General features: G+C 44.5%; 1 protein-coding gene across 13 annotated transcripts in view; it reads left to right on the forward strand.

Annotated features, from left to right (window-relative positions):
- Positions 1-24,947, forward strand: part of DENND2B (DENN domain containing 2B) — a 353,709-nt gene that overhangs the window by 112,001 nt on the left and 216,761 nt on the right. The window lies entirely within an intron of this gene.

Below are 24,947 nucleotides of genomic sequence, written 5' to 3' on the forward strand. Positions count from 1 at the left end.
CTGTATCCCATTGGTTCTTCTGGCTCCCTGCCATCCCCCTCCCCGCTAGCTACCTGAGTTTAACCCTTTAGTCACCGAGTGCTGGCCAGCACTTCTCTATCCATCACAGTCAGTGATAATGATTTCTGGTAAGCCAAACTCTTTGTTGTCCCAAAAGGCCTGAATATCTAAATGCTTAGATCTAATGTTGGGTACAGTCCAGTACTGTAATTGGATAAAGATAATATAGACAGGTACTTTCCAAAGAACAGCTAAATTGGGGTTAATAATGAAATGTATAAAATGCCTTATGCATTTACTTTGATTTTTACATGAAATGAAGCAGTAGGATAACTTCTGTTCAGGAAGCTGGCTAAAGTTAGCCACAGTCTGAGTGCCAGGCACGTGTCAGTTTTTGACACAACTTAACTTCTGAGTCTGCAGTCTTTGCTCTAATGGAAGTTTGTCCAAGTAAGGTTGGCAGAACTGTGCTAGTGAAGCAATTCAGACGTTACAGAACTTGATTCAAAGCTTATTGAAGTTAACATAGAGGCCATTATTGACGTCAAAGAGCTTTGGATCAGACTCATTATGGGCAGGTGCATGCAACTGCTAGGAATGAATACAGGCAGTCCCCGGGTTACATACAAGATAGGGACTATAGGTTTGTTCTTAAGTTGAATTTGTATGTAAGTCGGAACTGGTACATATTGTAGGGGAAACTCTAGACAAACATTTCTCCAGAGCTCACTTTTATTCTCCCACACCTCACTTCCCTCAGTCCTTTATTCTCAAGCTGAGGTGTCTGCTGAGAAAAGCCGCTCCGCGTCTCCCTGGTCTGCTGGGGGGGGGGGGGGGGGGCACTAGCTTCGCGTCTCCTTGGTCTGCTGGGGGGAAGCAGCTAGTGCGGGGTTGCCTCACCCCGTTTGTAAGTAGGGATCCGATGTAAGTCGGATCCATGTAACCCGGGGACTGCCTGTATACTTTTATCTTAATGTCATTGTCAGGATTTGTTGGGGCTAGTACCCAATATTTGCACAGGAAAAGTTGAGGATAGAATGTGACTGGCTGATTTTTATAAACTAACAGAGGGCAAATGAGTCCAGCAGGACTAAAATTTTGGCATGCTCAGGTGATTTTCATTTTTACTTTAGCAATCCCAGAAAATTGTTTCTACAAAAAGTCTCATTCACTTCAAAGAAGAGCAGGTTCAAACTGAACAAGGCAGGATCACGTGGCCTAAAATAGTTTAAAACTACTGCTGTCCAAGATGCTCAATAAGAGTTTTGTTTTTAATTTTTTGACTGTTTGGAACATAGCTGTATGATATTTTGAGCCTATTCTAGAGAAGCCTGAGAGAGAGGATAAACAAAATGACAGCACATTAAAAAAAAAATCCTTAAGACTGCATAAACCAGAGAACACCTACATTAAAAGGACTAGTTTATAGACAACATTACCTTTTGAATGGAACAGTGACTTCCATCAGGCAAAATGAATTAGGTTTGCAAAGGTATTTAGCTGCCTAAAGACACAGATGGTCACTTAGGGCATGTCTACACTAGGAAATTATTTTGAAATAACTTATTTGAAATCATAACTCTTGAAATAATTGTTTTGAAATAGTATGTCCACACTACAGGGAAACCTCAAAATTAGTCCAAGGCAGGCTCCTTAGTGTGGACCTGCTACCTCAACTTAGAGCCCCAGGAATCACTGTGGGGAATTACTTTGAATGACTCTGGGGAGTAGTCATTTCAAAATAGCAGCAGTGGTGTATCCACACTACTGCTATTTTGAAATAACCAGCCTATTATTTCTAAATAAAGGGCTTGGCAGTGTGGATGCTCTGCTTGTTATTTCGAAATAAGGTTTTTTTTTTCCCGAAATAACTCCCTGGTGTAGACCAGGGCCTAGTAGTATTTCCAAAAGCACATAGGTATCTAACTCCCATTTAATAGATACTTTAAAATATCTGCCTCTTTAAGCACCTAAATGCCTTTGAAAACCTGACCAACTGAGCCTTAATGTGTTTTGGGGTTGTAGAAGTGCTAATGAGCTACTGATACAGGACTTGATTAATAAATAGTTGAAGGAAAGTAATTTAATTAATGCCAATCAGCAAGAGGTTACAGAAAATAGATCCTATCAAACACATTTGGTTGTTAAAGGCAATAGTGTTGATGTAATCGATTAAAAATTGGCATTTAATGGATTAAAAATTGGCTGACTGAGAGATGTCAAAATATAATTGCACATCAAGAATCATCGAGTGGCTGTGTTTCTAGCAGGATTGGTTCTTGGCCCAACACTATTTAACATTTTTATCAATAACCTGAAAAAAATGAAATAATCACTGACAAAGTTTACAGTAGTGATGTTAGATATTGGGTAATTGAATAGTCATGCAACCACATGTTGTCAGTTATATGAGTATTTGATAGTCCCCATGGGTGGGGCCAGCAGCCAATGCACTCCCAGCCCCCCTCCTGAGGAACCCTCCATCACCCTGCACTGCTACCTCTGTATCAGAGGTGGCATTGTGGGATGCCTGGCAGGAGCCAGTCCATAAGGGGGCCAGTTTAAAAATGACTAGCTGCTTGCCACCACGTGTTGCTGCCTGTAAAGTAAAGGCAGCAGCGTGGGGTGATAGCAGCCTCTGTCTGTTGGGCTCTGAGCTCCTAGCGGACAGAGGTTGCTGGGGGTAAGGGAGGGGATGGGGGAGGCTGACGTGAAACAGCCTCGGCCCACAGCAGTCCGAGCACAGACCAGTCAGAAGCTGGTCTGGCAGCAGCCTCTGTCTGGGAGGGTCCGAACTACCTGCGAATAGAGGCTGCTCTGCCTCCCATGGAGCAGCCTGTGTCTGTGAGCAGCCTGGGCCTGCTCTGGATAGAGGCTGTTTCAGCAGCAGCCCCCGTCCGCGGGGTGGGTCTGAGCTCCCCGCAAACACAAGCTGCTCCAGCCTCTGTCCGTGCGGAAATCAGATTTCCCATAGACAGGGGCTGCTGCTGGGCACCAGCCGTTGCTCGCTTGCTGGTGGGAGGCAGAGCAGCTTCTGTTTATGGGGAGCATGGGCCCATTGTGGACAGGGGCTGCTTTGCAGCAGCCTCCCCTGGCCTGCCTCCCGCAGCTGCCTCTGATAGAGGCTGCAGTGTGTGGGGTCGGGCAGGTGGCATCGCGGAGGCGATGCTGGGGGGAACCTGGTCGGCACTCCACAGCACCGGCTTCTGCTCCCCGCTCTTTCTGCCTCCGATACAGGCTTACTGGTTAATCGTACAGTTGGCTACTCATTGACATCTCTAGTTTGTAGATGACCCAATAGATTAGGGGAGTGGTAAATAATGAGAGAGTGATCTGCATTTCTTGGTAAGCAGCATTATACATTTTAATATGTCTCCATGTAAACGTGTGAATCTAGGAATGAAATATGTTGGTCATTCTTATAGAATGCTTACATGCTTTCTCCTGAGAAGCAGTGTCTGAAACAACGTGAGGGTCATGGTGGATAATCAGCTGAACATGCGCTCCCAGTGTGACACTATGGCCAAAGGAGCTAATGTCATACTTGGATGCATAACTCAGAATCTTGAGTAGGAGTGAATAAGTTATTTTAACTCTGTAGTATTTGGCACTACTGCAACTGCTGCTGGAATACTGTGTCCAGTTCTGGTCCTCATAACTGTAGAGAAATGTTGATGAATTGGAGAGAGTTCCGAGTAAAGCCACAAGAATGATTAAGGGATTGGAAAATATGCCTCAAAGAGCTCCATCTGTCAATGTAATGTAGAGAAGGTCAAAGGGCAACTTGATCACATGTCATAAATACCTATATGGAGAACAGAAATTTGATAATTGATGAGTCTTCAATCTATCAGACAAAAGTATAAAAGAACCCACTGTCTGGAAGTTGGAGCTGGAGAACTTCAGACTGGAAATAAGGTATACATTTCTAACAATGCTGGTAATAAATCACTGAAACAATTGACCAAGGGCTGTGGTGCATTCTCCCTCAATGCCCATTTTAAATCAAGATTTGATGTTTTTCTAAGAAATATGCTACAGTTCAAACAGGAGTTATGCTGAGGCTCTTCCATGGTCTTACATTGTATCAATCTCTAAATTTGGTCCATTGATATCACATTTTCAATCTAACAAGACTTTTTTATTCCTTCGCAAACTTTTTACCCCAGTCAAGTATCTATTTTGTTTCTGCCTGAATATGTGTGACTTAGCACTGTGCTATCTGAAGTTCTACATATGGTATATACTTAACATTTTCCAAACCAACTCAGAAGCCAGTGTCCCATTTTGAAAAATATAGAAGCCTATGTCCATTAGATTTCAATGATACTTAGTTTCCCAATTTCCTAAGCTGCTTTTGACAATGGAGCAGTGTTTCTTTTACAATATTCCACTGAAGAGTGATGAAGACAATAGATCAAGAATCAGAAACAATGAAGAGAGCAAGAGAAAGAGTGAGCCAATATGTCTTGGGGAATAAGAAGCACCTTTAATAGAGAAACTGCCAAATAACATATATATTTTATTTTATAAAATTCATTCCTCACATACACATAAAAATTAGAGGGAACACTGTTTGACATGACCTAGTCAAAAAGCTAACTTTGTTTTTGACACAACTCTTAGAAGCTGTAGTGTCATTACTGCATGCCCTCTTGTCATGTAGGTCTGTGCAGATCATTGTGGGTTGGAAATGCTGTCGGCTCTGATATAAGTAGGGGCTGCTTGTATGGCCATGTCAGCATCAACAAAGGAGCACTTTAAGATTTGTGGTAGAAAAATGGCGAGACTGAAAAATGTGCTGACATTTTCAAAACCACATACAGACTTGGATGCCCAGTTCCTATTCATTTTAATGCCAGCCTGGGTAGCCAGATATTCTAGATGGCTCTGAAAATTTAATATTTGAGTGATATCATGCATTTATATTACCTCTCAAGCAGAGACTGCAAAATGCACTAACCCTTTATATAAAGTAGGCAGGTAGTGTTTTACTGATATTACATACGGGAAACAGAGGGTTAAGTGCATACCTACATTCTCATAATGAGTTTGTGGCAAAGCCAGGAGTATAGTTGAATCCTGAGTCCCACTTCCATGTTCTAACCATAGACCATGCTGCTTCCTTTCACAGTTTGAACTGCACTGGCTTGGAAGTATGTGTACTCATTTTTTTCTTTGATAACAGGGTACATATTTGGGTTTTATTTCTTTGTGTCTACAGGTAGTCAGATTCTGCTCTTATTTTTCTGTTTATGGAAAATCCCAGTTGAGAGGTCTGCTAATCTCCTTGGTTTTAGCAGGCAAAAATATTAGGGATACAGTTTTCAAACTGGAAAGTACAGTGCTTTAATAAAGTGTGGTTCTCTGGTCTGACACAAGGATAAAATTCATTCCAGACATTGTGTTCAAATGGAATAGATTATGAATGGAAGCATAGCTTTAGGATTGTATTTCAGCTTTAGTATGCAGTTTCAGATTGTGTTATTTCCAGTGTATATAAGAATATATATTTTATAAGCAATCACTCCCCTATTCCCTAAAATTGTTCAGATTTAAAATCTGTCACGCTGCAGATGGTTTACAGATGTTTGATGGCAAAGAAGGAACATTATTGATTGTGCTACCGCAAGACACATGTTACCATTTTGTATATATTTTAGAATCTGAAAAGCTATATACTGTACTAAGACAGGGCGGGGAAGAGGGAGGAAAGGGGGTAGAGGAGGTAGGGTGTTGACCAGTACTTAGAACAGGGTTGTGGTAGGAATTGTATCTCCTAACTTCCATTCTCAGTTCTGCCACTGTCTTGCTATATGAGATTAAGCAAGTTATTTAAATGTCCTGACTTTAGATCAGTCATCTGTAAAATGGCCATAGGTTGAACCTCTCTAGTCCAGCACCATTGGAACCTGACTGGTGCTGAACCAGAGATTCTGCCGGACCACGAGAGGTCAGTATTATCCAGCAGCATTACCAACACTCTCACTGCAACTGGAATGTTAGAAGACATTTAGGGGTGAATTAGTGCTAAATAATAACACATAACACTGAGGGTATGTCTATACAGCAAAGTTATTTCGAAATAACTTTGCTAGAGTCTACACAGCCAAACCGCTATTTCGAAATAATTTCAAAATAGCAGAGGGCTTATTTAGAAATTGGTAAACCTCATTCTACGAGGAATAGCACTATGTAGACAGGGAATAGGAGCTATTTTGAAATAGGGAGCCCCCAGCCCTTCCCAGGGTGCCTGCTGGCCACTCTTGCACACACCAGGAAAACTCTTCTCCTCCTCCCTCCCCTCCGAAGCTCTTAAAGGTCCAGGATCTGCCTAGAGTCTTTTGTGGCTAGCCCCAGCCCTGAGCCACTCTGCTGCTGCCCCGACCCAGTGGCACAAAATGAGCCAGCCAGCCAGTACCAGCCAGCCCTCCAGTGGTCCCTGGGAGCAATCCTCCAGCTCCCAAGAGCCTTCCAGGGGCCGGAAGAGAGGGGCACCTTCCTGGTCTAGTGTGGACCTTATTGAGGTTTGGGGGGATGCCACCAACCTCCACGATCTCCGCACTAGACGCAGGAACGTGGCCGTCTATGGCCAGATGGCTGCCAGCATGGCCGACAGAGGCCACATCCTCACTCAAGAACAGGTGTGGATGAAGATAAAAGAGCTGAGGCAGGCCTATGCCAGGGCCACAGGAGGCAGCTCCCAACCAGGGGCAGACACATACAGCTGCCTCTATTTTGACGCCCTGGACCGCATCTTGGGGGGCAGGATGGTCCGTTCCCCCCAGGTGGTCATCGACCCTGGGGCAGAGGGCCCTATTGATGGCACGGACGAGGAGGAGGAGGGCCAGGAGCCACAGGAAGTCAGGATCACCATGCTGCTCAACCAGGACCCCCGAGTCGTCCCTGCGGACTTGTCCCAGGCATCGTCTGAAGTCAGGGAAGCAACAATATGTGAGTGCCATCATTGTCCCCTTATGCGGGGGACGACCAGGGACTGCACACCTGTGTACGTGTGAGCACGTGCTGTGCCATCCCTGGGCATGTGGCCCCAACTGGCTGCCACACAGGGGCCTTGGCCTGTTAGCCACAAGTGTGTGTGGAGAGACATGACATGCTCCTGACCCTGGGGTGGGACACAGCAGGACACCCTCCCTCCACAAACCCCGTCTACACAGAGGCAGGGGACATTTCTCCCCTCCCCCCCACACACACTATACACAGCACAGGCGCATGGGTGCAGTCTCGGGGCAGCTCCCACTCCCGGGGATAGCAGGACACCCCGAACATGGCCTGTGTGCAAGCACATCAGCTCTGATGGTGCGGAGAACTATCGTCCTTGCCTTGCAGAGTGGGGCTGAGCTTCACCCACTGAGTCCCCAGGGATAACTGACCATTCTCCACAGCCGGACCAACTGTGAGTGGAGTGCACACCATACCACCTGGGACATCCTCCGGCACCCGAGGGCTCCGCAGGCCCACCTGTCCAATGGACGACTACCAGTGGCAGCACCTGCGGGCACTGTGAGCCCTGCACCACACCCTCGACTGGGTGGAGGAAGACCTGAAGCTCTTGTGGGAGAGCTGGGAGGATCAGCTTGCCCAGGGCCGTGCCATCTGTGTCCATCTCCAGACCCTGATGCAGAGCTTGCTGCCTCCTGCAACTCCAGCCTCTGCTGCCTCCCCAGCGATCGCTCCTTCTCCCACTCCCTCTTCCCCTCCTGCTTCTCCCTCCACACCCTCCACATCCCCATGGGGATGCCGAGACCCCCGCACCTATGGTGCTGGGAGCTGGCGGCCCCAGCATCGCTCTGACCCTGAGTCCTGAGCTTCTCTTCCCCCTTCCTCTCCCTTCTAGCTCCCTCCTCCCAAGTTTCCCCCTCCCCTCTCCCACCCTCTCTCCTCCTCTCTCCCGCCTTCTTCCCCCAGTCTCACCCGAGTTTCATTTCCCACCCAGTTTGGTTCAATAAACAGAGTTCAGTTGGTTCAAAAAAACCCTGTCTTTATTTTCCATGAGGAACGGGGGGAAGGGAGGGGTAAGTGGAAGGATGTAAGGGAGGAATGAGACACAAGCCTCCAGTGGGGCAGACCAGGGAGCACTGTTACTGCTCTTCCGGGTAGAAGCTCTCCCATAGGGCCTCCTGGATGCGGACAGCCCCCCGATGGGTCTCCCGGAGGGCAGCCATGTGGCGTGTACAGGCTGGCCAAGTGCTCAGCCTCTTCCACCCAGCCTGGCAGGAAATCCTCCCCCTTCTGCCCACTCAAATTGTGCAGCACACAGCACGCTGCCACCACATGCCGAATATTCCGCTCTGAGAGGTCCAGGTGGGTGAGAAGGCATCTAAATAGGGCCTTCAGCTGCCTGAAGGCACCCTGGACCATGATGTGGGCCCTGCTGAGCCTGGCATTGAAAGCCTGTTGTGGAGGGTTGAGGTGTCCAGTGTAGGGCTTCATCAGCCAGAGCTATAGGAGATAGGTTGCATCCCACACCAGGCACACAGGCATGTCCACATCTCCGACACTGATGTGGCAGTCAGGGAAGAAAGTCCCGGCTCTGGCAGACCGAAGAGTTGCGGTAGACCCATGCGTCATGTGCTTTTCCTGATCAACCAAATCTAATGTCCACAAAGTGGCCCCGGTGGTCAGACATGAAAGTATCCCTTGCGGTTGATGTACATGGAGGCCTGGTGGTCTGGGGCATGGATAGGGATGTGTGCCCTGTCGATGCCCCCCCGCCCCTGCAGTTGGAGAAGCCCAGGGCACCAAACTCCTCGATGACTGCGTCAGCATCGCATGGCGGATGACTCTGCAGAGCAGGACTCTGTTGATGGCCCTGACCACCTGCACAGGGACACTCAAAACTGAGAGTCACTAGGGTGCCAGGGCACCTGAGAGTCCCCCATCCCTGCCACTGCCCCGCTCCCTCACTCCCCAAGAGCAACCCCTGCTGCAATCCTGGCCACCGTGAGCAGTTCTTAGTGCAGGTGGGACAGAACAAACCCTCCTGGGGAGGAGACTTGCACCACCTCCCCACACCTTTTCCCTAGGGCAGCCCATTCCTTCCTTTCATTCCCACCCCCCGCCACAGTGGCTGGAGATTGCCATACGTTCACGAGCACAGAACTGACGGTGGATCTCTCCACGCCAAACTGGTTCCCCATGGATTGGTAGCTATCCAGCATGGAGAGCTTCCAGAGGGCGATGGCAACACGCTTTTGGAGGGGAATGGCGGTCCTCATATGCGTGTCCAGTTGCCTCAGAGCAGGTGTGAGCCACTTGCAGAGCTCCAAGAAGGTGTCCTTCTACATCCTGAAGTTCTGGGTTCACTGTTGCTCTCCCCAGCATACCAGGATGATGTGGTCCCACCAGTTGGTGCTGGTGTCCAGACACCAGATGCAGCGGGGCACAATAGCATCCAGGTGCTGCAGCTGCTCCTCCACATACCCCAGGAAGATCTGGAAGAAGTCCTGGGGGTTGGGTTGCTACAGCTCCTGTGAGACAGCTTGCAGAAAGTGCTGCCAGACTTGCAGCAACATGTCCAAGAGCAGCAGAGTGCGATGGGGCAGCTCTGGCTCCATTCTGCAGAGTGCTGTGGTGTCCTGAGTGAGGGCAACCAGAGCACACAGAGAACAAATGCTTTGCTGTCTCTCAGCAAGATAGGCAAGCAAGCAGGGAAACCTGAGAACCATTTAAGCACGAGCCTCAAATACCTTGTGTGGCTGCTGCCTGAGGCTAACTCTTGACCAGATGCCTGGCCAGAACTGGTTCCTGCCAGACTTAAATGCGATTCAGCATCCAATCAGTGTGGATGTGCTATTTCGAAATGCATTTTGTGTGTAGATGCATTATTTCGAAATAAGATATTTTGAAATAACGCTGTAGTGTAGACATACCCTGAGAGTGTGGGTGACCATAAACAAACTATGGGACCACGGGAAAGTTGTCCATACCCACGAGAAGTGAATATCCAACTAACTAAAATCATGCTGGACCACGGAAGTTGCTGAACAAGAGAGTCCTGGACTAGAGAGGTTCAACTTGTACTGTACAGGGGTTCTGTGTGGCTTAATTAAAATTAGTTTGTAAAAGCATTATGTGATGTTTAACTGTAAGGTTCCATATCCATTAAGTGTAAGTATTATTATTTACATATTCCTTTGAATTAACTGAGAGAATAACGTATTTACCAAAGAAACACACAAAACAATAAAATCTCTTCTCTTTAAGCAGAGTATATTTAGAAATGTGGGAGCCCTATGCTGAAGTTTACAAGCTTTTTTCTAGCCACTACTTAGAGAAACAACTGAGAAATGTATGCTTAAAAAATAAAGGAGCCATAACCTGCTGTCAGTTAAACTTTTGTGGTTTGACCCACTGCTAAAAACCCTTTACTTTTAAATCTCTCCGATGACTTGCACTATAACATTGACAAAGGAAAAATATTAGATGCAAAACTGCACATAAAATAGAAAAGCATATGCAGAAAAGTTTTATATGTGATTTTACAGTTGTTAGCCACAAACTTTAAATGGTTTTTGACTTTTTCATGCCTTATTGGGGAAGGTGCTATGTTCTTGTGATGATTTGCAGAGCAATGATAAATTATGTTTAAAGATTATACTTATCTTGCTCTGTTCCTACAATTTTTCCAGAGGCCAGTTTTCAAATACCTAGCAATCTGATTTTTCCTTTTCTTTACTTGCTTTCCTTTCCATCTTTAATAGATAATAAAAATGTCATATTAATTTCAAGGGGTCTGTCTCAAAATTGAGTGAAAGCAAAAATGTTAGGGGACACTATTTAAAAAGTAAATGCCTGAATTGTTCTTGAGTAAATGTGGAATTTGTAGGAGCAATTTAGACAACTGATTTTTTAAAAAACTACCCAACAATACATGTATCTATTGGGCCAGATCCTCAACAGATGTAAATTGTGGCTCAGTCAGGCTCAGTCAATCTGTACCAATGTACATCAGCTGATGATCTGATCCATTGTTTTGTAGGAAAGGGGGCCACAGAGGGAGTTTTAGATAGAGCTTGTGAAAGGATGTGGGGAGGGGGAGCTCAGTTTTGCCCAACTGAAGATTATACTTCTAGCCTGATAAGAACTCAAGGTCAGCATTTAATTTGCATAAATGGAGCAGATTATAGTTGACCTTGTCTTTCATATAAAAGTTTGACTTATAGAGATTTCAGGTCCTAACATGGGTCAAAATGAAGCATTGCATGCTAGTAGTTGTTGTCGCAGGGTACGTCTACACAAGGGCTACTCAACATGTGGCCCGAGGTGCAGTTTGGGTTTATGCGGAGCTCAACATGTGACCCATGAGTGGGAGCCAAAAGAAAAAAAAATAGTCATATAATGGTCTTCTTTTGACATACATTTTAGTAGTTAAATTCCTGGACTGTAATTGCTCATCAAAAGTGCTGTCATATGGGTGGAAATCGAGTAAATATTGCATTTAAATGGGACTTGTGTGTTGTATAGTCTTGCCTTGATCTTTGTATTCATGCCTGTCAGTGTGAAAGAAGCTATGTTCATATATTTGCAAATATTTTTGCATGTATATGAAACCACACTTATGTTTCAGCCCTCGGCATATGCTGTGAGTATCATTGTGGCCCCCGGGGCTTCCAAAGTTGAGTAGCCCTGGTCTACACAGTAGGGCTAAACTCGAAATAAGCTGTGCAACTTGAGCTATGCTAATTGTGTAGCTTAAGTCGAAATAATTTACTTCAAATTTAGGAATGTCTACACAGCACTTATTTTGAAATAGGGCACTCTTCCTCTGACTTCCCTTACTCCTCGTACAATGAGGGTTACAGGAGTAAGAAGTCCTCCAGCTCAACATTATTTCGACATTATGTCAAAATAACTGCTTGTGTGTAGACACGGACTATGTTATTTCGGAATAACGCTGCTGTGTAGACGTACCCTCAGAGAGCAGCACCTCTCCATTAAATGTGAAAGGGCCTCAGGCTGAACTGCGGAACCCTCTGTGCTTAGAATCATAGAGCTGGAAGAGACCTCAGAAGGTCATCAAGTCCAGCCCCCTGCTGTAGACAGGACCAATCCCAACTAAATCAACCCGGCCAGGGCTTTGTCAAGCTGAGACTTAAACACTTCTAGGGATGGAGACTACACTACTTCCCTAGGTAACCCATTCCATTGCTTCACTACCCTCCTCGTGAAATAGTTCTTCCTAATATCCAACCTGGACCTCTCCCACCACAACTTGAGACCATTGCTCCTTGTTCTGCCATCTGTCACTACTGAGAACAGCCTCTCTCCATCCTCTTTGGAAGCTCCCTTCAGGAAGTTGAAGGCTGCTATCAAATCCCCCCTCACTCTTCGCTTCTGCAGACTAAAGAGACCCAACTCCCTCAGCCTCTCCTCATAACTCATATGCTCCAGCCCCCTAATCATTTTGGTTGCCCTCCGCTGGACCCTCTCCAATGCTTCCACATCCTTTTTGTAGTGGGGGGCCCAGAACTGGACACAATACCCCAGATGTGGCCTCACCAGAGCCAAATAAAGGGGAATAATGACATCTCTGGATCTGCTGGCAATGCTCCTCTTAATGCAACGTAATATGCCATTAGCCTTCTTGGCTACAAGGGCACACTGTTGACTCATATCCAGCTTCTCATCCACTGTAACCCCCAGGTCCTTTTCTGCAGAACTATTTCTTAACTGGTTGGTCCCCAGCTTGTAACTATGCTTGGGATTCTTCCGTCCCAAGTGCAGGACTCTGCACTTGTCCTTGTTGAACCTCATCAGGCCTGAGTTATGTATGGTCTTTTCTGGTTTTAAAAGCAATAAATTTTGAAGACACAAATTCCTGTAAATACTTGAGCTCTTTCCTGTGAGTTAGTGCAAAAGGAAGTGCTATGGAATGACTTTTTGTATTTTTGTATTTTGACTCTTCTCTCATAGGCATTGAATTATCCCCAATAATTTTTATCAAACACATAAACAGTCTACCATAAAATGGGAATATGGGAAGCTCTTTACCCCCTCAGCTACAAAATATAAACTGAATCTTTGTGCTAGAAATCTTTTTAGTAGAAATCCTTATAAGGCATCTGGCATTTGCTAAAGCAATGCTTGTTATCATTCCGTTTGCTTGGCTGGTTTATATTAGAATAATAATGAGATTTCAAGATGTAATTCCATGCCAGTGATGGACAATATACACTGGAGGATTCAGCTCAACACCAGTCCCAATCAGATCCCTTTTTCCTTACTCCTAATGGATGGACTTTCTCCTGGTGTACAGGCAATAGAATTTCATTGTATTCCATTTCCACAGTATGACGTTTATAATTTCTTGAGATTGTTTTCTATCACATAATTACATCGATCACTTTGACATTTTATTTTTATCATAGACTTTTTGTGAAATTATCATTTAACATTTCTTTTATATTATCACATTAAGGCCCCCATCAGGAAGTGGGATTCCATTGTGCTAGTCACACATAAGAAAAAGTCTCTGCCACAAAGTATTTATAATCCATCTTGTGTCATTGCCATTTCTGCTACCGATTTCTGTGTGTTAGGTAGAGGCAATGTGATCTAGTGGACAAGGCATTGGACTGAGACCCATGAGCTCTTGATTCTGTTCCTGCCCTGTTGTTGGCCTATCATGAGAACTGTTTGTTTCCCCTTCTGTTTTTGCATTGCTTTTCTATTTAGAGTATACATTTTTGGGAGCAGGGACTAAAAATTTTCTTACTATGTGTAATAGTAACTGAGATGAAGCTGTGTTAGTCTGGTCTTGCTGAAACAAAAGACAGGACTATGCAACACTTTAAAGACTAACAAGATGGTTTATTAGGTGATGAGCTTTCGTGAGCCAGACCCACTTCCTCAGATCAAATTGTGGAAGAAAATCGGCATGACCATATATACCAAAGGGATACAATCAAAAAAAGTGAACACATATAAAATAGACAAATCAGATTTTAGAACAGAGGGAGGGTGGGGGGGAGGTTAATGTCTATGAGATAATGATATTAGAGGTGATAATTGGAGAAGCTATCTTTGTAAAGGGTAAGATAATTAGCATCTTCGTAAAGTGTCAAATTTAAGCATGAATGACCGTTCAGAGGCTTCTCTTTGAAGTTTTCAAAGAGACTTTAACACAAGACTTTAACCACGGAGCTGACTGCCATCCTGTGCTGCTTCCTCTGATACTGAGTCAGCAGTGTGGGGTGGCAGCTGGCTCCTTAGGAGCAGCGTGGAGCCTGCGTGTAACTGTGAATTTTAACTGATAAGCCCAGGCTACACGGTTAAACTTTCACTTCCCTAGTATGGGAAAGGGGCATGAATACTGCTAATTTGTGAGCTGTTGCCATTCTGTAATTTGCAAGATGAGTGGCTTAACACTCCATGAAAAAGTTAGCCATTCCTGTGAAAGGCTCTGAATCAATGGTCTGCATGTTAGAAGTGTAAGACTTGCAGCTTTTAATACAGAATTAATTAACTCTAAATTTCAAGCAGTAGTCTCAGAATTAGATGATTAATAATGTTTATACATATTGGAAAAATGTGTTCTCCCATCTCTCTGTATTAAACTTGCATTTAAGGTCTAGATCTAGGCTCTCAGCTCGTATAAATCAGAGTAGCTCCACTGAAGTTAGGGATGTAAAAAGATTTTAAACAGTAACTGTGTAACCATTAAAAATCGTAGTGGTTACACGGTTACATGCACAGCGGGCTTTGCAATATAATTCTTATACGGCAGAGCCCTCAGCACAGCCGGCTCCCCGGAAGCACACCGGCTATATGCTATAAACTGACTTCCAGCGCACACTGGCTTACGACTGCCAGCCCCGCTTCTGGGGAGCTGGCTGTTCAGCGGGCACTGCGGTACGAGCCTTATACTGCAGAACCTGTAGTACAGGGTGGTAGCTAGCTCCTGGGAGCGGAGCCAGCAGCTGGAAGCTGGCGCGCAGCAGCAGAAGAGTTTAACTGCAACCGGAACTGATAAAGTGATGCTTATCAGTAAACTGGTTAAGTCAGCGTTTCTCAAACTGTGGGTCCCGACCCCCCGGGGGGGTCGCGAACAACTTAGAGGGGGATTGCAAACAAATTAGAGGGGGGTCACGAGCAACTGAGATGCTGGTTGCAGCAATGGGGAGGGGGGTCATGAACAATTGAGAGGCAGGTCGCGGTATCACAAGTTTGAGAACCCCTGGGTTAAGTGATTAAACTCTTACATCCCTAACTGAATCCATCTGAGAATCTAGCCATGCTATGAGTAAACATATCAAGTTACTGGGAAAAAAAAGAAAAATTCTTTAGATTGTTTTAAAAGATTTTTTTCCCAATGCTGAACACAGAAATCGCCATGTATCCCAACAAGACCAATGTTCCACTGGGGACCAGTGACAGGTGCTTTGAAGGAAGGCATAAACTCCCCTCTAATGCACTTAGCTGTAAACTGGAGGGAATTTCTTTTCTTCTTGATTATGATTTTATGCCTTGGATCAAGATTGAAGGGCAAGATCAGAGAAAACTTAAAAGAGAGGAAACCACACATAGCTGCAGTATTGTAGAATGGATTAGAGAGCAGACATCTGCTTAAATCCTAAAGGATGGTGTCACCAACCTTCAGCAAGCATCTAGGAGTAGAATTTTGCCCAAATTCTGCTCTGTCTCACCTAAAAACGTAATTCATTCTAATTAACTGTATTGAGGTCAGCTGAATTACTCTGGATTTAGTCCACTATGGTTGAGAAAAGATTTTGCCCAATTATGTTTTAGTTTATGGTATTGCAGTGAGTTCAAATCATGACACTGCTCGGTGGAATTTAATTTTGCAAAAAATACTTTTGTTCTCATTTAATCTTTTCATGCAAAGGCTCACCTGCCTCTTTTCAGTTGCTGGATACTTTGGATAGTTGCCATCTTTGGTTCTGACTCCTTTGATAGAAGTCATAATGGTAAAAACTTGAGGAAATCTGTAGGAGGGAATACTGAAAGTCAAGTATCAAAGCATATGGGATGTTTTTGAAATAACTGAACTTTGAAAGTTTATTATGTAATTCAGATAAATTACAAGAATGAACAAGTTTGTTAACTAATCTGCCAAATAGTTGAGAGTGTTTGTTTGATCAAGAACTCCTCCTAAATGGTAAGAACCAGGACCACTAAATTCAGTATGCAGCTTCCCCTTATCCTAACTTAAAGCAACATAAGGGTTTAGTTGTGCCAGGACCAGAGGATGTGCCTGGAATGGAATTGCTTCTCATACAACCATACGGAAAAGAGATAGAATCAGCAGATAGGTGAAAGAGTCTGGCTGGGGCTGTGTCCCCCCTGTCCAGGACTGCCTCAGCCCTGAGCCTCCCACACCCCACTCCCCTCCCCAGATTCATCAGGGAGTGAGGGGAAATGCACAGTTTGCTGCATTCCTTACTCTGGCCGGGGAGCACAGGGGGCAGATGAGCTGTGCACTTTGCTCTTGCTCCCTGGCAAGGACAAGAAAGAAAAGAACAAGTAGCTCTGGTATGAATCTCAGGGGGCCTCCATCCTGCCCTCCCGCACCCTGTCCCTTGCCCAGAGCCCCTCCTTAAGGACCCAAGCAATGTTGGGTAAATGTGCTGGTCTTTAATATGCTCTTATTAAAAATACAGAACAGTGATTCAGTGTTACAATTTCCCTTCTAAAGGTTTTCTAAATTCACATGTTAAATCAAGATCTTTTATTGCTAAGATGATTAGTTTAAAAGGTTATTTATTTGTCCAAACTATGAATCTTCAACCCAATTGCTTTTTCTTGTCTTAATGTATGAATGGGAAAGGTGGAAAGGTACAGACAGATGTCTAAATAACTTTGAAATCAAATCCTTTAAAAAATACTAGATATTAAATGAAATGAATTTATAACAAATGCTGAGTCCCACCAGAGTATAACAACTCTTTATGGGTAGTTATCCAGAAAAAAAGGGTGGCAATATCCGTGACACCAGTTAACAACGAAGCCAAAGCTGTCATGGTGGTCATGCCACGGGGCAGCAGGAGTAACAGATAAAAGGGACTGATTTAAAATAATCCCTCTACCAAACACCAGTCAGAGAGGGAAAACTTGTCTGATTTACAAGCATAGAGTCATGGATTGAGCAGCCCATGGATGGCGTTGATAGTGGAGCCTTGGTTGTGCTCTAAGCAAGGTCTGATGGTGACGGGGAAAGGGAGGATTCAAATTCCTTTTTCCTTGTTAGTGTATACAGGCAGTCCCCGGGTTACGTACAAGATAGGGACTGTAGGTTTGTTCTTAAGTTGAATCTGTATGTAAGTCGGAACTGGCGTCCAGATTCAGCCGCTGCTGAAACTGACCGCCAGTTCTGACTTACATACAGATTCAACTTAAGAACCCCAAGCGTCCCCAAGTCAGCTGCTGCTGAAACTGATCAGCAGCTGATTCCAGGAAGCCCGGGGCAGAGCAACTCTGCCTCGGGCTTCTTGTAGTCAGCGCTGGTCAGTTTCAGCAACGGCTAAATCAGGACGCCTGGGGCACAGCAGCTGGGGTGCTGCTGGGTTGCTCCAGTAGCGCCGCTCCTCGGCGCTACTGGACCAACCCAGCAGCACCCCATCTACTCTGCCCCAGGCGTCCTGATTCAGCCACTGCTGAAACTGACAAGCAGCGGCTGAATCAGGACCAGAGCAGCTGGGGTGCTGCTGGGTTGGTCCAGTAGCGCCCAGAGTGGCGCTGCGGGACCAACTGGCAGCGCCCCAGCTGCTCTGCCACAGGCATCCGGAGAAAAGCCTAGTCTGCTGGGGGGGGGGGCGTACTAGCTGTGCCCCCCCCCCCCCAGCCCAGCATACCAGGAAGACGCGGGCGACGGACCGAGACGCACCGCGGTCCCGCCGCCTGGGTCCTCCGTGGCTTTGCTCCCAGTCTCCCTGGTCTGCTGGAGACCAGCAGACCAGGGAGACGGGGAGCAAAGCGTGTGAGGACGCCGGCAGTGGGACAGCCGCAGGGCATCTGGGCTGTCCTGCTGCCGGTTTCCCCCGCGGCTTTGCAAAGCCTCGGGGAAGCTGGCAGCGGAGCAGCCCAGGCCCCTCCGCGGCTTTGCTCCGCGTCTTCCTGGTCTGCAGACCAGGGAGACGTGGAGCAGCTTTTCTCGCCCGGAATACACAGGCGGCGGGACCGCGAGGTCCCGCAGTCCGTGTACTCCGGGGCAGCCCCGTTCGTAACTGCGGATCCGACATAAGTCGGATCCGCGTAAGTCAGGGACTGCCTGTAATGGCACACAGCTTTTCTTCTTCTGCCAGTCCCAGCTGTTTTGGCTAGGAAGTCTTGCTGTCTAAATAAACTTTTTGTTTAATAAGAAAAAATGGCACAGTAGATTATTCTGGAGTAGACTCTTCTTGAAAGACTCCATTTATCTTTCTAGAGATGAGAAGTGGGATTTTTGTTTGAGTTCACAAAGAAAATAGAACATTGTAAATAGCTCAAAACGCTGTGATTGGCCCATGTTCTGGGGAATTTTCAAAGGGATTTAAATTAGAAGGAAAGTGTGAAGCTAACAAATCTAAAAATGCTGATGAACTTCCAGAGAGAACTGCACAGAAAGTAGGAGCCTATTTTAGAAGTGGTCTGTAGAAAACTATTTTGGGCATATGCTTTGGACACTAGGCAGGCAGCTAAGTCAGGACTGTCTGTTTGCTTTGTCAATAGGAAATAGATGTTTTGGAATTTCTACAGCCATGCATATGATTCATTCTAAAAGTTTCTTAGAAAAATCCTTAGCTCACTACCCTTATTCTCCGCCACCTTGGTAGTGTGGAATCTTTTGCACCACGCCCCGAGCAAGGATTATAATAACTCTCATCAGTGTGAGGCAGAGACGTGGGTTACTGGGCCAATCTGAGGAAAGCCTTTGAATTTTAACCTACTTCTTCATTCTAACTTTTAAATTTTCATCTCTACTTCCTGTCTTCCTCTTACGCCCATAGAACTCACAGTTGTCCTTAGGAAATGCTCAAAGGAGACTTGTACAACTTATATCCCAGATGTTGAACAATATTCTAAATCTTTTGTGCGGAATTAATTACACAGGGCCCGTGTTTTTGTTTGTATTTCCTTTGTTTCTATCTGTTTTAGCCTAGCCTCCAATATAGTAGTATCTGAAGATATGTCTATACTGTGCCGCTTACGACTGCCAGCATAGGATACGTCTGGAATCCCAAAATAGCTATACCGTGTCTTTTGAACAAGCCCGTTATTTCGAAATATAACAGGCTCACTATTCTGACGTCCCTGTAAACCTCATTCCGTGAGGAGTAAGGGATGTTTTAGAATAACGGTTTATTTCAAAGTTTGGCACTGTGTAGATTTCTTTTTATAATTTGTTCTTCTCTTTCTCCTTAGAAATGCAAGTTTCCTAGGGACCTGAATGGCACAGCTACAGTAATAGGGGATGTGGAGTTTTTTTACAGATAGGTCACTCATTTAAATCCTTGTCAGTGGGCTCTCTAATTTTGTTGTCTAATAGCACAGTGAATAATGGAGGTTGGCCAAAGCAATGTATATTTCAAAGGAAAGATTTAGCTGTCAAGTAAGTCACTTGTTCCTTCCATGAGAAACCCCCCCCCCCCTTTAAAACATGATGTGGTGTCTGGGGCTGGTGTGAGGTCAAAGCCCCATGTTGACAGTATTTTTGGAGTGGGGGAAGGCAGGTTATCACTTATTCAAAGGCATTGGCTCTGTGTTTTCTGAATATTTTAGTAGGGTGCAGTTTTCTTAAGTGTTGCTCTCTAAAAAGAGGCTGTAGTAAATGACATTGTGGAATTATCTATTGATTCTCATAGCAAATGCACTCACTTCATGACTCCAGAAAGGATTCTTCTAACTGTCTGAACATCCCATTCATCTGAGCAAATGAATTGTGCTGCAGGAAAATGTTTAAACACATTAAGCTTTCTTTGGAAGATGTCTAACCAAGTATTTACTTGCACAGACTCTGTTTAGCTTATGCACTCATATACAGAATGAATTACATGCTTAAACCATGAAGTTTTTCTCTGTACACACTGGGTTTATGGGGGGGGGGGCGTAACTTTTTCAAAAGTGCTCAAGTGATGTGGATGCTTAAGATATGTTGAAAGTCAACAGGAGTTTTTGATAATCATTTTTTAAAACAGTACAAAGGCTTCTAAATGACTGAGGTGCTTTTTAAAAAAATGTCCCCAGTATGTCTACTGTGGCTGAGTCCTGCTGGTGTCCCTATTTCTCTCTCTACTTACAATGAAAGGCAGAGGCCATGAAAGGAGCTCTAACAAAATGCCAGTTGCTCTCATAGTAATCTTCTTTGTCATTATGCACAGATGATATTTAAGGCTTGACTCAGACTCTCCATACATACTCAGGTCATCTGAAGACGTGAGCTGTGCCCACGATACCTCATGATACCATCTACATGTTTTGCTAGTCTTTAAAGTGCTACCAGGCTATTTGTTGGTTTTTAAGTTTCTCCATACATGGCCACCCTAGGGAGTAGAGGAGCCTGAGTAAGGCTTATCCCGATTATGAATCTGGGCACACAGCTGGGGGTGGAGCAAGGCCTGTGTACCAGGGCAAGTGGGCACGGTTGAGTAAGCAGAGTCATGGCTGCATTCCCCATTTCATGAATCTCTCCCGCATTATAGATGGCTAATCTGGCAAGGGCAAGGGAGCAGGCTGTGTCTGGTAAAGGAGTGTCTCCTTTCCTTCCCAGAGCTCCTGTGGGGTTTGCACAGCTACATGCCATCTTTGCCTGAGGCTGAGAGTAAACTTGCAGGCTAGCCGACAGCTCTGTGGTAAGTGGTTCACAAACCATGGGACAAGCCAGTCTCTGCTCCCACTCTCTCTCTCTCTGGGATCCCTCGAACTGAGTCAGATTTCCCCTTGGACTATAACAGATGAGTGCATAGGTGAGAAATTAGGCCAGTTCTGGCAAGGAGCACTCTCTGGCAGTGGCTGCATGTGAGGTCTCTGTCTCCAGCCGCACCCACACCAGCAGCACCAATACAGGCCCGGGTACTCTCCTTACGTCGGGCTCTCTGATCTTCTGATCTCCAAGTGTCGGGCACCGTTCTTACTGGTGGTCCTCCAGGTTCCTTGATCCTCCACCTGCCTCTCCCAAGTGTCAGTGCCAATGCTGCACTTTACAAGTCGTTCTTAAGAACATTCCTGCAGCACTTCCTCTGACAGCCATGAGACCTTGTCTCGGTCCTCAGCTGAGCGTAGAGATCTGCCCCCATATATTTTTGTCTAACTCGTGGAAAGGATCGATTGATTAATACGCACTGCACTTTGAAAATAGAAGGTGTTTAATATCATGAGTGTGAAATCTTATTACTTATAAGAATGAGTTTGCAATGTGCAATTGTCTCATTTCAAGTGTGCCACAGCTGGTTTCCAAAGAATACTCTTACCAATGGCACTATTCCATCCCACCTTCATTAGTTATAGGATTTGTTCCTCCTTGTAGCTGTGTTTAAAGGCCAAAAGACTTTCTTTGCTTATAAATGCATATTTCTCCATGCTCCTATATTTTGTCACTTCCCAGTCCAAATATTCATCTCTGCATGGAAAATAAAGCTTTTAAAATCCTATAAATTGAACTAAGAGGTAGAGACATGCAAATCTATGGACAGGTGCTTTAAATTGATGGGTATCCGCATCTGCAGATGTGGATGCGGATATCCACGGATCACTTTTGTATATGCAGATGGAGATACAGATTTTGTATCTACTTAGGGTTCTACCAATTGGAATGATCATTTGAGCAGTGAGTCTGAAATGTCAACCACAATTGAGTTGCTACTTGTAAAGCTTTTCAAGTTGCTTTTTCTTGTGTAAATACTTAGCTTGGTGTTGACAGTGGGAACAGAGCAGAGAAAGATTTGGGATGGTATTCCTTTATTCTTTATGTCAGTAGAACTGGAAATGGCTGGAACTTGCTGTTATTAAAGAATAAGGGAGTAGACACCTGAAATTCTGCTGCAGCTATCATCAGAAAGATATTTTATTTTTTTATTACCGGTAAGTGTATTTCTGTCACTCTCTTGAGAATCAGACTATATTGACTTCTTGATAGGAAGACCGTTCAGATAATTAAGAAAACATAGCTGTCTGGAGTAGCACAGAAAATGCCCTGAAACTGTGTTCAGTAAAACTTAAGCCTCAGATTTTTCTAAAAATATTCAGATTTATATTTGCACAAGTGCTTCCTTTAGTGCTCTACTCAAGTATACAGTCACTTTAGTGATTCAACTGAATACGTACCAATGTTTTTCACATCCTGTAGTTTTCTTCCTAAGATGAAGAAAAAGATTTTTCACATGATGCTTCCATGAAAGTGGATACAGATAATCCTTTATTGAACTGTTTGGGTGTTTAAAAAAAAATTATGAGCAGTGTTTAGGAGACATGGCAAAAGGAGACAGACAGCTATCAGAGTGTGGAACGCAGGTATACCAGCCCTAGAACAGTGAAGGCCCTTTACCCCCGAGCTGAAAAGAGGTTACCTCAGGTCAGCTAGGGACACCTGTGTCCAATTAAGGGTTGCCCTTTGTGATCTTTAAAAATCTTTTTTCTGGTGAGAAGGGGGTGGGGAGGAGAGATTGTAGACAAGCTGCAGCAGGGCCAGTGGCGGCAGGGAGAAAAGGGACTGTGTGAGCAAGGACTGACACCCAGAGGCCAACACAACAAGGCCACTCCCCATTTTAAACTGAAAGTATGGCCACAGCACAAGCCCTAGGAATGAGATCTGCCAGCGCTCTATGTAAACCATGATGGGAGCCAAGTACCCTAACAGTCGCTTACATCAGTATTATCTGTATCTCTTGTTGAAGACAATTTTTCTGTATCAAGTTTATTAATAATTACTTTCCAGTGGGTGTGTGTATACACATACTTGTACATATTTGCATCTACACAAACGCTGTAAATGTCATTAATCTGTGTGTGTGAACATTTCCCAGCCCCCGCTGACACATTTCTGTCAATAGTACCGTAGTAGGCAATGGAATTGAAGAGAAGAACTGTCAAGGAGGCGGAGGCAGAGGGAGAAATAAGACTGTGAAGTGCAATGATGTCTGTGATATCAGTCCACTATTGTGTAGTGAGCCAAGTGGTTTGTGAAGCAGAGGGAAAGAAGAAGAGGATACCTGTGTACTGTTTGGAGGTCTTGGGTTTTACAGCTTAACACTGTGATCGCTCAGCATGATTGTTGTTTGGCGGAGGGGTAGACTTTCTCAGATTTTTCAATGGGACTCATTGGTTCTGCTATCAAGATGGGAGAATATAGTGCCTCAGAGGAGATGTAGTCTGACCGGAGAGTTGGGACAGAATGGGAGCATAAATCACCCAAACAACTCTCAGGAGATGCCATAGCACCATAAAATATTTTGGTTTTCAGCTGAAAATTTTCTTCAAGTTTTAACCAAAATAGTAAGTCCAAAATTTAAAGTTGTAGATGGAAAACAGCTTATCTTCCAACCAGCTCTGTGCTGGAGGCTGCTGCACATCTGGGTGGTTGTTTTCATTTACCGTAGGGTGCATGCCATCTCCAGCCAACTCAGAATTGAGGTAACACAAAAGTAGCTTATGACCACCTTTGCCTTCTACCCTATATTTCCTGTACACACACATAGAAGACATGATCCCTGCTCAGAAGAACTCTCAGAGGATAAGTGATGCACAAAGGGTGGGGAAAGAGATACAGTCAAACTGATATAATCATATGATACACCTGCATATAGTATTACAATACATAAAATGTAAATAAATAAATGGACATTTATTTCCTGTTGATGATTTCTATGTCAGTTTTGCTCAGTTTACAAATTGGAATAACGCTGCAGAGGCAATCGCCTCATTGGGTACAATCCAGTTTAATAAAATCTGGCTCTGTTCTGTGTTTTTCATCTATCTATCCCATTGAGCAAGTCTGTAATTAAAGTTAAAATGATGATTCTGTTGATGATATGTGTGAAGTGTAACAGAATCCAATTTTTCTCTATAGCTATATGGTTTCTGTAGCACTGAGAGTAACAAGGTTTTGTTTTGTCAGCTAATGTACAGATGAGATTCATAGGAAGACAAAGTAGATGTAGATATATGTGCTAAAGCTGTAGTTTGAACAGAGCAGCTTTTCTGACCATAACCACACTTTCAGAGAGCCAGCAAGGTTATTTGTGGGGACAAAAAACAAATTAGATCTCCTCCATGTTAAATCTCACTCTCTAAGAATGCAGAGAGACGTGTTAATGATGCTTTCACTGGGAGGAATGTGTGAAGCTAGCATTTGAAAATTTGCTGGAGTGCAGATGTCCCACGAGATGGGTAAAGTCTGAGTCCAACTGTGCTGTGGGCTCACTAACATTTGGCCTGGGAGCACATACATGTTAAATGATAGTTTTTCACCCTTCTCTTGTCTCAAAGAAGGTATTTCCATATGGCTGTTGTACCAAATTTACCCCAATGCGTATGGAATGCTCTTTACTTGGCAATGATCCATACTTTCCTTTTAAGGGAAAAGGGACTGAAATTTTATCTGATCTGAGTGTTAATCTGACATCCCTCAAGCTTAACCCATGGCCTTTCCTACATTGCAAAAGCAGCATTGGATATGCTTTTTCAATGAGATCATTCCAAAATCAAATTCCTATTAAATTATATTTTACTCATGTATTTGAATTGGATTAAACTAGGAACACTAGCACTAAGACCTAGGGCTAGTACATTGGAGTTTAGCCTTCCAAATGCTGCAGAAATGAAGATTCTAACATGTAGACATAAACACTTAAAAATGATGTTTGGGTTACAGCTTCCAAAATTGTTAAATAATAATGATATTCAGCATTGCAATCAATCTGAAAACAATACAAGGGACCAGCTCATTCTGCAGTGCTATTCCCTGACAGCATCAATTGACTAGAGCAGAGGTG

Source organism: Pelodiscus sinensis, chromosome 4 (assembly GCF_049634645.1).
Source record: "Pelodiscus sinensis isolate JC-2024 chromosome 4, ASM4963464v1, whole genome shotgun sequence".
Lineage (NCBI taxonomy): Eukaryota > Metazoa > Chordata > Testudines > Trionychidae > Pelodiscus > Pelodiscus sinensis.